The sequence below is a fragment of the Pteropus vampyrus genome, unplaced genomic scaffold (genome assembly GCF_000151845.1).
Source record: "Pteropus vampyrus isolate Shadow unplaced genomic scaffold, Pvam_2.0 Scaffold11, whole genome shotgun sequence".
Classification (NCBI taxonomy): domain Eukaryota; kingdom Metazoa; phylum Chordata; class Mammalia; order Chiroptera; family Pteropodidae; genus Pteropus; species Pteropus vampyrus.
This window is the reverse complement of record NW_011888792.1, coordinates 13,702,317-13,716,344: the sequence shown is the minus strand read 5'-3', so window position 1 is coordinate 13,716,344 and position 14,028 is coordinate 13,702,317. Positions and strand designations below refer to the sequence as shown.

The 14,028-nt window shown below is 35.7% G+C and overlaps 1 pseudogene; it reads left to right on the top strand.

Moving 5' to 3' along the window:
• Positions 1–8,012: 8,012 nt before the first annotated feature.
• Positions 8,013–8,131, top strand: LOC111732168 (annotated as a pseudogene).
• The last annotated feature ends 5,897 nt before the right edge of the window (positions 8,132–14,028 follow it).

The window sequence follows — 14,028 nt, the reverse complement described above, 5'->3', positions numbered from 1 at the left end:
AAGTATGTCCAAGACTTCTGCACATGTAATTATACAATTTTATGAGATAATTTTTATAAGATTAAATACCTAGAAATCAATCTGCCAAATTATGTCAGACTTTTACAGAGATTATTATAAAACTGAATGAAAAGAATAAAGACCTAAATAAATAATTGATAAATATACGATGTTTTCCATATTGATCTATAAATCCAGTGGATTCCTAATGAAAATCCCAGCAGGATTTTTGTTAGAACTTGACAATCTATTTCTAAAATGTAAATGGAGCGATAAATGGTAGAGAAGAATTGAGCCACTCCAGAAGAACAAATTGAGAGGACTTGCCCTGCTGGATGTTTTCTTAGTCTTCTATAACAAAATACCACAGACAGGAGAACTTACAAACAACAGAAATATTTCTCTCAAAGTTCTGGAGGCTGGAAATCTGAGATCAGAGTGCCAGTATGGTTGGATGAGGGACTTCTTCTGGGTTGTACCCTTATATGGCAGAAGGGGGCTAGGGAGCTCTGTGGGATCTTTCATAAAAACACTAATATATTCATGAGGATTCCACACTTATGCTCTAATTACCTCCTAAAGGCTTTACCTACTAGAACCATCACTTTTGGGGGGTAGCAGATATCAAGATTCCTATAAATCTATAGCTGGTAATGTTGTATTTCTTGACCAATAAAATGATACAGAGGTGTTTACAATATACATTAAGCTATATATTTAGTTTTAACGACTTTATTTTAGAATAGATGGTTTTTATTATGTTACATTTCACAGTAACAGGAATATTGGAACAAGAGAATTAGGAAAAAAAAGGATCCCTCTTTCTGTTATTCTGTCATTCCAACCAAGATTCATTCATGGCTATTAAGTAATTATACTGTAAATGGCTCAAAGCCATGCGATATGTGATTTGCTCAGTGGTATTTTGGCTAAATGCTCCTTGACCTGAGTCGAATTAGCTATGAAAATATCAAGTATAGTGACATTTCCATGTAAGAATAGACTATGTAAAACCTGTATCTTGGGCCTGATCCTTGAATTCAACTGAATAACTATTCTTTACATAAAACACTGCTCAAATGCATCAGAGACAGAAAATACTACCATTTTAGGCTGAACAAAAGAGCTCTCAAGTGATAGTGGGAGGGAAATAACCTAGGAAAATACTTTTTTTTATAATTGTTTATTTCAAAGAGGAAGTAAGTTTATGTAAAAACTCCAGATAGCATATTTCTTTCACTAGGACATTTTTTGCAGTTCATTTTTAATGTCAGTAAAGTATCTAGCCTGAATATTTTTTTTAAACACTTTAGCCCTAGTCTTCCCAGAAAATCTATCAATTATGTTTCTCAATGTATTTTGATAGCCTGTCCTCTCTTCTGTTTTATCCTCCTCAGTCACAATTATTTTTCCTTCTACATCCTCCTCCAGATACTTCTTTTTATCTTCTGCTTTTTCTTCTCTATTTTCTCTATCATTTTCTCTATGAGTCCTCATGTTAAGATAGAAAGGCTAAAGAGGCCAGAGGTTTAGAAAAGATTAAGAGATGTAGGTGAAACAAGGGTTAAGTGATCATAGAAGGTAAAACAAAGAAAGATAAAAAAGAGGAGACATGGAAAGTTTAGTCTCGGGTGGGAAGGTGGAAGAGGAAGGGGAGACACAAAGAGAGGATGAGGGTAGTAAGATTTACCCATGGGGTTTAATTGGAGTACAATCACCTATACTCCATTGATCCAAATATGACTGACAAAGCTATGTAGATACCCCTTTAACAAAAATCAATATCACCGTGAATGGGCCAAACCATTTCTCTAAGCGGAGGCTTATTATTTTCAAGAGTATATTTCCAGAAGAGAAGGAAAAAATTTGTTTTCCTCCTGGATAAGGAATTGAAGTTTGTAGTTTCAGAGAAACTTCAATTGAAAAGTACACTTAGAAAACCAGAAAGGACTAGTGTTTTTCCTATAAAGTACTCTGAAAGTTACTTTGGGAATTTTAAATGGTCCATGATGATGACCTTTCCTAAACTAAAAGGCAACCAACCAAGCCACAGGATTTGATTTCAATAAAAGGACACTCGACATTTTCTGAAACTTTTCTAAATCCACCCTAATATTTCACTGTGGACCATCCATATACAGAAGAAAAATAAAGCTGAATCTCAAATCACAAATTACTTAGAGAAAATAGCAGTTTTCAAATGTAATTTTGTCTCCATGAGTGAAATTGGGCACTTCCACTGTTATCAAGCTCCTACATGCAAGCAGACCTAGGAAACCATACAACTGGCCCCAGAAATGGAATATTCATAAACACCATGGAAATAGGTTATCATGCTAACAAACATACTATCAGAATAATGGCATTGGGAAGCATGTTAGGGAGAATCTCATTCAACTTTTTTTTAACTTTTATTAAGAAACTGATACCTGGCAGTTAATAATAAAATAATAATAATGAATATTTATTGATTGTTTACTGTGTGCCACCAATTTAAATATCTTAACTTGTATTTAACTTAGTCCTCCTAACAGCATAATGGTGTAGGTACTACTAATATTCCCATTTTATATTTTACAGACAAGAAACCTTATTTGTATAGAGAGATATCATTTAGGTAAATGATAATACTCCATAATAACGTTGAGTTGAAGATGTAATTCAGTGACTTGTACAAGATCTCTACAATATTTAATAAGCAGCTTCTTTATATCAAGTCCTGGGCTAAAGTGCTGAAAACGAAATAAATGGTGGACAAAATGAAGGAATCCCTGATCTCACAGAGCTTACAATCTGAGGGCCAAAGGCAGTCAATTAAAGAAGCAATATAATGCAAAATCTTTTACGTGTACTCTTAGGGCAAGAATAGGGAGACTGTGGTAAGCAAATAGCAGAGATATCTAACCTGGTGGGAAAGAGTCAGTGCTGGGGGCCAGGGTTGGGTACAGTTCACTCGCAATACTGGAATCCAGATCCCTTGATTCCCAGGCCAGGGCTCTTTTCATACCTCATGCTGTACTGCTTCATTGTACCTCCATTAAGAAAAGGCCTAATCAGCCATTACTAGGGTTGTCTACCAGTGCTGTTCTGTTTGGTTAGTAAGCAGTTACAGGCAGTGTTGGTCACACCTCAGCAAATATTGAGTGTTTATTATCTATTTCAGTCTGCTTAATCACTTGTATATCAGCACTTACCACGAAAAAACTTGACTTTGCAAATAAACCATGCATGTATTATACCCATGATAGTTATTAAAACATGACCCCCATTAAGTAATAGCCATTAACTGATGGTTAAGAGGGTAAAATCAATGCTAAGTCAGGATCAAATGTATATTCTTAATTTAATTAATTTAGCCTGCTCAGATGGTAAAACCAGATGAAAGACCCAGGCCTGCTTCACCTGTTCTAGGCCTTTCTGGAGGACCAGTCAGAATTATGGTATCTAACCACTTTGTTAGTATGACTATAATAAAAAAGATGGACAACAACAAGTGTTGGAAAGGTTGTGGAGAAATTGGAACCCTCATTCCTTCCTGGAGGGAATGGAAAATGAGGCAATCACTTTGGAAAACAATTCTGGGTAGTTTCTCAGAAAGTTAAACATACAGTTATGACGTGTTCCAGCAATTTCACTTCTATATACTCAAGATAATTAAAAAGGCGCACCCACATAAGAACTTGCACACAAATAGTAGCATTATTCATGGTAGCCAAAAAATGAAAGCAATGCAAATGTCTATCAATTGATGAATGAATAGACAAGATGTGAGATATCTATACAAGGCATAAAAAAAGAAAGAAGCAATCATTTATGTTATAACATGAAGAAGACTTGAAAACATCATACTAAGTGAAAGGAGCCAGACGCAAAAGGCCACATGTTGTATGGCTCCACTAATATGTAATGCCCACAGTAGGCAAATCCATAGAGACAGAAGGTAGATCAGTAGTTGAAGAGGCTGGGGACATGGGAGGAATGGAGAATGTTTACTAATGGTTATGGGTCGTTTGGGTGTGGCACTGATGAAAGGTTCTAAAAGTAAGTAATAGTGATAGCAGCACGACTCTGGGAATATATGATAAAAGCCCCACTGAACTGTACACGTTAAAAGGTTGAATCTTACAGTATGTGAATTGTACCTCAATAAAACTACTAACTAAAAAGTTATATCTAAGGACATAGAGTTTATATAGCAGTCATGAATATAGTTAATATTTTTATATATTTCTGTCCACCCAAAACAAAGTATAAAATTGAGGGCAACATAAGATATTTCAAGCCTAAAAATACTTTTACCATTAATATGCAGCTACTTTATGCAAGCATAACTTTTTCCGTCCCACTGCCTCTGTTTTCCACTTCATTTCCATTCACATTTATAAATAAAGCTATTGAATGTGACTTTTCCTTCTGACCTGTTACTGTGGACTTGAGTTTTATTTCTCCTCTAATTATGTTCTCCCTGCACTTCTTCTCTGTGTTCTCCATGTCCTCCCCTTCTTTTGTGATACTGAGAACATCCTTCTTCTGGGCTAGGTCATGAAAACACTTGTCAAAGTGCAGCTACTATGCACGGTATTGAAACTTGAAGCATATCCTCCCACTGGATCGGAGCCTCTTCTGCTTCTGTGACATCGGGGCTACCTGTCAGCGCTTTTATCATCTAGCTGTTGACCTCTGTATTTTCCACCTCTTTTGGTTGGATGGATCTGGAATTGTTAACCAAACAAAAGAAACCTGTTTGCTAAGCCTGGAAAGACCAAAGTTGTTCACTGACTGCTTCCTGTTTGCCCTGGGTGGTGTGGGCAGAGGGTAGGGCAAGGCCTCATTCTACTTACGTCTGTTTGTATAGAAAATGAGGAAGGCTTTTTGTGTCTTGCTTATCCAGACACACTCTCTCAGAACTGCTTTCAGGATCCATCTGTGGTAAAATCTGAAAATGTGTTCTGCACAATTACACAAGCAAACACAATGTCCCAAGACAAATATGCCCTATTAGCAAGCAGGCCAGAATTGAAGTAAAAACAGGTGTTTCCTATATTGGGTCTGATTGCCTACATGTGCGGCTACTCTAAAATTATTTCTTAATTACTTTGAAGGGTTAGCTCCAGCAGAGAGGGAGAGAGAAAGCTCCATGGGAGCCCTGAGGTCTCTTTGGTCCTCTGCCGAATTAAAGCTTAAGCAGTTAAATCCTGTAATTACTTAAATATATTTTTTAAAGAGCCATCATGGCTCATTTTTCCTAAGCCAGCGAATTATATATTTCAACTACTGTATTAATTTTCCTCTCAATATTCTTTCTAGATGATCACAGGTTTTATTAACCCAGTTACCCATTTTGATAGAGGCCTGCCTTGACTTTGAGCCACATGGTTGATGTGCAAAATGCTCCTGAACTTGCAAATGTATCATAATAAGTGAGCATAACGGAAATGAATTATATAAAAAGAGATATAAGGAGTAATTCTGCCATGTTTGTGTTGCCAACACTAGACTACCTTAATCAGACCTGGAAGGCATACATTTATTTCTGGTAAGTAGATAAGACTGATAATTTTGTTTCTCAACCTCAGTGTTTTCTATGGATAAAGCAGAAGAGACAATGCTGAGAGCCAAGGGAGTGCTCAGTCAAGGGGACCGAGTAAATATGGTTTAGGAGCATTAACTATTTTGTTGGTATCACATTAGGTGCTAAAATGGTGGAAAAATTACAAATTGTAATATCTCCCTTTAAGGATATTAAAATGAATTTGGCACTTGGAATGCATAAATAAAGGTGATCCGTAATAAATGCCAAAATTTGGGATTTATTCCCATGTAGGGGCGTGAGCTGGGTAAAGATAACATGGGAAAATGGAATGATCTCGAAACTTTTCAGTTTATTGAAATAATACTAAAAAAGGATTAATGCTGAAATTTTTCAGGACATTCCTTAAATCAAGAAAATTAAAGATTAAAAGCATTAAGTATGAGGCCAATGTCCCACAGATAGAAAAACCGGAGCCTGGACCCAAACGAGTTAGGATTAACTTTAAGGCCTCATGTTCTTAAATTCACAATATTTTCTTTGTTCTGAGAGTATGTCCATTCTTAGTTCTTTGTGTCATAATATACCTTCTTTTATATAATCTGGTGATGACAGCAACATTTGTTTAACTGTCTCTCTTGGCAATAAACCAAAAGTTGGCAGCTCTGTGTTGCTTACCCTCGACTCCAACCTTTTAATTTTACTGATCTATGGAATCCACAGTCTAGTAACTCTCTAGATCTAAATTTCTGTAAAGGATCAGATAGTAAATATTTGTAGGCCATACTGTATCTTTTGCAACTACTCAACTCTGCTACTCTAAAGCAGCCATAGACAGCACATGAACGGATGAGTATGGCTACATTTCAATACAATTTTATTTATAAACACCTAAATTTGAATTTTATAAAATTTTTGCATGTCACAAAATATTATTCTTTCAGTGTTTCAACTATTTAAAAATATAATGACCATTCTTAGCTCTCAGGCTGTACAAAAATAGGTAACTGGACAATTTGGCCCTTGATCCATAGTTTACTGACAACACACTGGACTAGCTGCATATAGAGAGGGAAGATATAATTAATGAAGTTGTTCAAAGGAGGGCTCTCTGAGGAGGTGACAATTTCGCTATGTGAAAAGCCAGGGAGGAGAAAGTTGTGAGCTAAGGGAACAACATGACAGACATTCTGAAGCAGACGAGAGCCTGGCATTTTTGAGGCACTAACAAAAGGAGGCCAAGGCAGCTGAGAGACTCTGAGCCAGAGGAGAAAGCATGAGGATAGAAGGGAGGCAGGCGAGTCAAATCCTATCAGACGCTGTGGAACATGGGAAGAGTCTTTGTTTTATTTTCAGTGCCATTTACTTGTAGGTACCCACCTGACATGTAATAGGTCCATAATAATCAAAACTTGCTTTCAAGAAAAGATTTAGAATGTCTTCATGTTAAACTAAACTCACTGGTGGGAGTTACCTCTCTTGGTGGAGGTAAATTTTTAATCAAAACTTTTAATTAAAAGAATAAATTAACTATGGCAAAATGAAATGAATCAGCAAAAGTAATAGAGAATGGAACATGAAGACCTTTTATCTCTGAAATAATATATTTGGGTAAAAGAAGATCTACCTTGGCACAGGATTAAATTCAATCTGTGAAAAATAAATGAGCTTAAAAATATTATCAGGCTGTATTTATTTATGATTTACATCAGCACCCCACTTATTCAGAGGTCATTTATCTGGAAACTTCAACCAGACCGATCAAATTGGGAATGAAAAAGTAAAGAAAATGGTTCTCGGCAGCTAAAACAGATATCACAGAGCCCATGTATTAAGCTTAGCACTCCACTAACCATGTTGTAGAAAACCTTCCCCCTGACTCTCCAGAGCACTTGATTTCAGCCAGAAATATATATTGTGTGTGTGTGTGTGTGTGTGTGTGTGTGTGTGTGTGTGTGTGTGTGTGTGTGTATAACATAACATAACATATACATATCCCAAAATTCTAACAAGCCTGGTTATCTAGAAGCAGCCATTCCAGAAGTTTTAAAGAAAGCTGCTAAAATCAGGTTCTTTGACAGTAAAAAATAATGATAGCTGACAGTCTTGCAACAATGATAGAGAAAGAAAATATAAAAAGTAGTGGCAAGAGTTTGGAAAGTTTATCCCCCTGGGCCATTAGGGATGGGGAAATAGCTTCAAGAGGCTCCCTAGAACCTGGGGAGGTGAGTGTTTATATAGCTGTGCTTTATTTATTTAATTTTCATAGTGGCAACCTAATACATGGAGGTAATACTGAGTCATGCAATAGAGAGTCTGGTTTAAAAATTGGGGAAGAGTAAAAAACATTATAGAAGGACTTCTTTCTGGAATGATTATATAAAAACAGGAGCTTAAGTGACGGGCTTCATTATTCAATCAGCAAATATTCAGGACTGCTTACCTCATGTTCCAGTAGCAGAGATACAAAAATCCTATCCTTGTCTACAGCCATGCCACCCTGAACACGCCCGATCCCATCTAATCTCAGAAGCTAAGCAGGGTCAGACCTGGTTAGTACTTGGATGGGAGACCACCTAGGAATACCAGGCCCTGTAGGCGTAAAAATAACCAAAACAAACAAACAAAAAACCCACCCTCACGTAGCTGCTAGGCACGTCATCCTGTAGGTGTTTAAAGCCAGATGATGGAATGAAATCATCACTTCGAATTTGGGATGTTTGTTTTGTTTGTTTTATGTGGAGTATATCCTCTTGGCTGATGTTGAGAGGAGGGTCGTCATCAATTTGCCTGTATTTGCATCTAGAGGAGAAAGTTTGTAAAGGAGGTAAGATGCTCCTTAGTTGTTATAACTAAGTAGAAGATGTATTAGCTATTTATTTTGGTTTTATCTCCTCAAATGAAACTCTTTTAATTACTAGAACCATGATGTCAAGCTTTATTATCTGTATCTTTTTATAAACAACTCAATCTTATTTCTAGCGGTTATTTATAGTTTGCTAGAATGTAAGTCACCTATTGGTCACTCTGTTTATTTATGATAGCACCTAATTACTGAGAATGAGGCTTACATGAGTAATTTTTTTAACACACAATTTCTCTTCTATAAAAAAAAATTTTCCCCTTCTGTTTATTCTTTACAGAAGAAATTAGAGACAGCTTTTCCCTGAAAGTGAGCTTGGACAGACCCTAGTCCAGGACATGCTGCAGGATAGCAGCCTAAGACCCTTCTTGTTCTCTTTTGGTCATAATTCAGTCATTCAGGTTCCCAGGTTGGCTTTCTTGCGATATTCTTGTATTATTATTTAACATGTATTATTGTTGTATGCCTGTATTATTTTTTGTATCTTTATTTCAATTGACTCACTTTTTCGCCTAAAATCATTTAGAAAAAAATAATTTATATCACTGTCACAAGTGGAAACTTAGTGTCAATTGTTATAAATAGAGGATATCAACAAAATAAATGCTCTGCTGCTTGCCAAGCCTCTGAGCCAAATGCCTGCTTTCACTTTATTGGCAAACAAGATTAGCAGGAGTTTTAAAAGCATCCTAGCACCAAACGGAGCTATTCTTCTTGATGGTTATTGCAAGGCTAAAATAGGGAGTACATCTCCTTAAGGTTCAATATTCTTTAATTCAGGGCGTTGGTGAACTACCTAAAATTATTTCAGTTACCACTGGTTAAAAGCTTGAGAAATAAGGGGATTTTTCAAAGAAACAACATCTGTTTAGTTTACCAAGGAAGAGGGCTTATCTTCCAGTGTTTTGTGTGTTCCATTAGGCTCAGTGCAGAGCTAGGTATAGGATAGATACCATATAATTGCCAGCTTGATGTCTACAACCATGACTGCACTCCTGCCTCTGCCAGACATCCACAGAATTGCTTCTTTTGGTTACAAGGATTTGGACATGGTGAGGTGGTTGAATTCCTGGGTAATATAATCATAGAGCTGGGATTATTGATAGTGAATCACCATTTTTGTGTTATAATGACACAAAAATAGCAAGATAGCATTTTTAAAGGGAAATTAACTTTGGACCTACATACAAATCTAAGTTTAGGAACTCACTAATTTCAGACCTAAACCAAGTTTTATAATCTCCCTGACTTTGCTTTTCTTCTCTGTAATATAAGTCTGATAATACCTTTCTCATAGGGATGTTATCAGGATTAATGAGGTAACATGTAATATGGTTGTCACATAGTAGAGTCTTGATAATTTGGAGCTATTTTTTAATATAACACATACATAGGCTATAATAGCTCTAAAATCTTATATTACAGCTGGAAAAATATTTGGAGAGGTAGGGAAAGTTAAAAAATTATTTCTGTAGATACAAATTAAAGAGAAATCTTGAAGAAATTATATAGGCATTCCAGATAAAAAATCCTGCTCATTAGAACTAACTGAGGCCAGTTTGAATTGGTTTGTTTTTGTCTTCATTCTGTCAGATGATTGTATAGATTTTTTTCTTTTGCAGCATGGATACAGCTGTAGTATAAAGCAACAGACATACAACCTATACTTTTCAAGGATGTTTCTGCATATTGAAGGATTATTTTTAGATTTTAGGTTTTTACTTGATGCTGAAACACTTCTTATGATTAGATAAATATACCAAAACTTTTGACTGAATCTAGTTACCTGAAAGGTCAATGAAACGTACCCCATGTACATTCTGGATATAATTACTCATGCAGACTTCATCTGCACATTGCCACCTGGGAGCAGCTCAGACTAAAATGGTCAATAGAAAAACCACACTTGATCTCCTCTAACAATGCTTTGTGGTGATCCCTAAAATACCTCCTGTAGCTACATTAATACATTACTGTGATAGACCCGAGATTCCTCTTTTCCTTTTTATAATGTTCCACTCTTGATTTCATAAAGAAATTCAATTCCCTTAAATAGAATTAAAATTCAGTTTCCTTTACTTACAGACCCCTCTGGAAGCATTTTGTTAAACTTCACCACATGAAGGTAGTAGCAAAATAAAGTAAACTGAAAAATAATTTTACAGATCAGTTATAAATCTTATCATTTATATATTTTTCTTAAAGACAATAACTCTGCCTTAGTCAAAGCCAATAGGAGTCAAAACTGAATTTATATATATACATTATTTTGAAAATTAACAGAAAAATATTCAATTGACATTTTTTAATAGTTGTTTCTGTTGTATTTTTAGGTTCAGAAACAATGACTTTGAGGACCTACTTTTCATCACATCTTGCAGGCCCATTTTTTCTGTATTCATTATTCTTTAACTGAAATAAAGTTTTGGTTTTTTTCCTTATAACTGTTGGGGATCATGTTTATTGATTGGCTGAAGTCATTCCTTAGCTACTTGGAATTTCTGTGACAAGATTTTTAAATAGGCATCACTTGCCTTACTTTCCTTCATTCATTTATTCATTTAATAGACACCTATTAAGAACTAGGTAGTGGTCAGCACTGGGTTAGATTCTTGGAGATAATATGTGGGTGGTAGTTGGTACACCAGGATGTATAAAACTAAGTCCCTGCCTTCCAGGGTTTACAATCTAAGATTATCCAGAATTCATATAAGCAATTAAAAATATACCACAGAAAGAAATGCTAGATCCATCAGAGTGTTATAGAGAAATTGTAGGATAATCAGAGGAGAGGACATAGGTATGATTTTGGAGGACGGGAAGAATGTCAGTATATGAAGATGGTATAGAAGGAGGGCCTCAGGAGAGCATTTTTAAAATACAAACGCATTCAATTTAGTCTGATTTAACTGTCATTTACAGAGCAACTGCTAAGGATACAATACCTGAAATTCTGAGAGATAATAATATGAATATGAAATAATCTCTGCCCATGAGAATGACCAGTCCAGGTGGTCCAACATCCAAATACTAGAAGTTCCAAGAAGAAAGAGCGAGTAATACTGATGGCAAGTAAATGAGTTTCTGGATTGTTCTTCAGATTTCCTGAAGGACATGAGTTTCTAGATTGAAAGATCCTCTAAACTTCCAACACAATGAATGAAAATAGCCCTGCACTGAGGTGCACCACTGTGAAATTTTAGAACACTGTGGAAAATTTATCTTCTCCAGAAAGAAAATAAAGAAAACAGGAATCATAATAACTTTGAACTTCTCAACAAAACTTCTGGCAGCAGTAAGACCCTGAAGCAATGTTTACAATATTCCGAGGAAAATTATTTTTCCAACATAGAATTACACATCCAACTAAATTCTTAGTTAAATGTGAGGATAGATTTAAGGTATTTTCAGATGTGTACCTTTTCCAGGATTCTATTAAAAAGAGTACTCTATAAAAGCAAGGGATAATACCAAGAGGGCAAAAAAATATTGGATCCAGGAAATTAACTCCAACTCAAAATGGATAGTGAAGAGAATCCCTGATGACAATGAAGAAGCACAAAGGTGCACGAAGAGAATCCTGTCCAGATAGAACAGACGTAAGGCTCTGGGAGAATGTCCCCAGGAAGATGAGAATGATGGATTAAGAAATTCAGTTAAAAAAAACAAGAAGAGAATCAGACAAATGGGTGAGAATAAAAGATAAATTGGTGATAAATATGCAGAAAACTAAGCAAAGAGCACACATGACTAAGTGTATAAGAAGGGAAAAGTAATCATAGTAGACAACATGCCTCAGGGGAGAACAGATTTTACATGGTCTAATCATGCAAGCACTAAATACATGTTTGAGTAGGATGGCAATATAACTGTATGAAGAGACAAAGTTATTGTGTATGGCTGGAGTGCAATGGTGGTTCAAGAGAACTAGATGCTTTTAGGCTAGAAAATGCCTAGAGCTGAAAAATATCAAGGGAAAAAAACTGTTATTTAGAGATATAGAAATAAAATGAAAGTAAAATACAGAAAGCTAAGGAAGTAGAAAGGATTGTCTTAGAGGAGCCAGAAATGAGACTGAGAAAGGCAGAGGACTGTTGTTTTTCATTATATGCCTAGCAGAAGGGGTTGATCTAACTATGTGTGTAATCTGATATAAATAAAACACCAGATATTTTTTAAAAGTACTATTTTTCTTCACAGTTTATCCAGAGAGTCTAGGTTTAGGGAATAGTTGCATTGTTTAAATGGCATATGACCCAATTAAGCAGCAAACAGAGTGCCTATGAAGGTCTCTGCTGGCTTACCTATTTTGATCAGTGTGTGATCTTTGTGTCCCAGTGTCTTAGACCAGAGTCCTTTCTCATATGAATATGACAACCTGACCAAGTTCTTGATATTTAGATGTTTTGGGCTGATCTGCCTGAAAGGGACTAAATCTACCAAGAGCTCTGAGAGTTTAAACACTGACAGAAACACATTCAAATATCCACAGCTTTTTTCTGATCTGAAAAGGCAGTAAACAGCAGAACCATCTATATTCTAAGCATCTATAACAGTCAATAGAGGGCAGGGAAACTGTTTTCATAGCAGCTGGCAGTTCTTGGTAAAAGCAAAAAAAACATTTGTTGAATGAATAAATGAGTGAATGAAATATAGCAAATTACTTTTTGAACAGCTGACAGTATAGTCTGTAAAGGCCAGAGTAAAACATTTGGTTACTTATTCACTTCCCCTTTAAATCCAGGAAGGTAAAGACTTAGATAAAGTCAAAAGCCCAAGGGACATAATTAGAAACATTTTACGCATAAATTCCTGTTTTATTTGGAGTTAAACCTAGGTCTTTAAGATTTATAAGCCACATACCCATTAATACACTTTCCATAACACATCCAGTATGGCAATGAGTAGAGCAATAAATAGTTTTTGAAATGGCTTTCTTTATAAGGGCATTTCGATTTCATGAAAATACTCAAGATAGATACCTTGAGCTGGTTCCTGGTCCTCATCTCTGCTCAGCCAGAATGGCTCTGGTTTTATCTTTTTTTTTTTTACATATGAGAATTCCATCCAAAATGACATCTCTACCACTTAAAATGTTTAAAAACCATTGATATAGAAATATGCTATTCTAGCAAAGCAGGGTTCTACTTCTTATCGCATATTTTCTGGAGAGATTGGAAAGACTGTTGGGTCTCATCACACAATGGACAGCATTTGAGCCAATTTAATTGGAATCTCAAAGGACAGGGCTCCTAAGCTGACATCTTTTATATAAATGTGTGCATGTATATGTATGCACGCACACACACACACACACACACACACACACACACACACACATACACATAACCCTAAGTAAGCATTCAGTGTGTAAAATACATCTTTATTTTTCTATAAATAAATGTAATTTCTACCATAAACTACATTTTTTTCTAAAAGCAGAAAACTTGATCAAATTTTCCCAAGTTAACAAAATTATTGCTCAGTTATTTAATTTCAAACTTAGGCAATTTTAAGGTTCAGCCCTTCTTTATTTTCTCCCCAAATGATAGTTAAATTCCAAATAGGGCTTGTGTAGGTGTGTGTGTGTGTGTGTGTGTGTGTGTGTGTGTGTGTGTGTGTGTGTGTGTTTGTG